Raw genomic sequence first — 1,719 nt, 5'->3', positions numbered from 1 at the left:
ACGGCTGCGAGGCGTAGCTCTGAATCAGAAACGTGCTGGATAAAACTAATGTCTATGCCCCATACTGCCCCATAATGAGACTAATGTCAACATGGCTTTGGTGCTGTTACGCCTATATTGTACCACACCACTCCTCCTGTTTGGATGCTGCACCTATTGTGTGTAATCATTGATTTTACCACTTACATTCCACTTTCAAGAACTTTGGAGAAAAATCCTGTGTGGTAAACGGAATAAAAAGCATTTTAAAAGTCAATCATTATAAATAATTTATAAATAATAATGTCATGTATTTTGTTCTTATATTGGTGAACATGTTTACTGTTTCTGTCAGGGTGTGAATGGTGTAAATATGGTTGGTTCTGCAATGACTGCAAAAATGAGACATAAATCCTTAGTAAATAATAAATCCTAGTCTTTGAATGATGACATTGTGCATATTCAGGAAGTCTAGAAGTGTTGTATTTATGCAGCATAGCACCTCCCCCAGGTTGCTATTAACACATATGAAATGAAATGAAATGAACCTTTATTTTACCAGGGAATTCCTTTGAGATGAGTCTCATTTTCGAAGGAGCCCTGGGAATGCTCACTCACATTCACATTCACTCGCATTCTTACTGCATGTTTCATTCATGTGGGAGGAAACCGGAGTGCCCGGAGGAAACCCACGCGGCAAAGGGAGAACATGCAAACTCCCACAGTGATTACCAGGAATCGAACCCAGCACCTTCCGAGACCGGGATTCGAACCCAGTACCTTGAGACTGTGTGGCAGTGATCTTAACCACTCTGCCACCGTGCCACCCTTACATACAGCTTGATGCTAGGATCCACATTAGCTCCACTTTTACTACACTCACAATTTAATTGGATAACTAAGCATGGCCAATTGGAATGTTGTGCTGGTGGATTTGAACATCTCATTGAGAATGTCACCCACCATGTCCACAGGCCTTTTCTTGGGGAAATCTAATGGATTTTGGTTATCTGTCATTACTTCTTCCAGTTCCAATTAGTTTAATTAGTCATACATGGTACTGTTTGGATTTAAATTTGAACTGATTTGTGACACACGGTCTGGTGAAAAGGCCTGCATGTCAGCAATTCTCAAGTGGCGCCAATGACCAAAAATATTTTGAAAAAAAGTGTAATTTTTACAGAATACGAATATGACGAAGGTTTAAGTGTTGAAGAGCCCACTCCTTATAACAAACAACAGATTAGGATCACTAAATACTTGAATTGGATTCCCTGTACCACATCCTGCCCTGCTTCAGGCTACTGGGTTAGTGATACATGGCTTGTAAACAAACGTATGTTTTAGGACGTGTTCAAAAGCACGGACTGTGTGATCATCTAATGATCTAGCATGTTGATGTTCTATCAGCATGTTGTGATGTGCTAAACATGCAGTTAGACGTTAGTACAGAGATGTATTCTTTTTAGCTGCTATGTAGCTACCAATGCAATGGTTGCGAACGATTTTCTCTAATTCTCCCTTTGAGGTGTACCAGCATTCAAATATTTTCTTCAACTATTTGCAGATTTCAATGTATGACACATCATTTGAAAGCTTACAATCAGCACTTTCATAATCTGTAAAACTGAAAAATGTCCTTATCCTACTTAAGGACTTTTTCACCAGACACTGTCACATTAATATACATATATATATTAATATATATCATGTTAATATACCGCTGAGTCAGCCGGGGAT

Source organism: Nansenia antarctica (genome assembly GCF_963989245.1).
Source record: "Nansenia antarctica genome assembly, chromosome: 1".
NCBI classification, from domain to species: Eukaryota; Metazoa; Chordata; class Actinopteri; order Argentiniformes; family Microstomatidae; genus Nansenia; species Nansenia antarctica.
The sequence above is the reverse complement of the archived record's forward strand: the minus strand, read 5'-3'. Positions refer to the sequence as shown.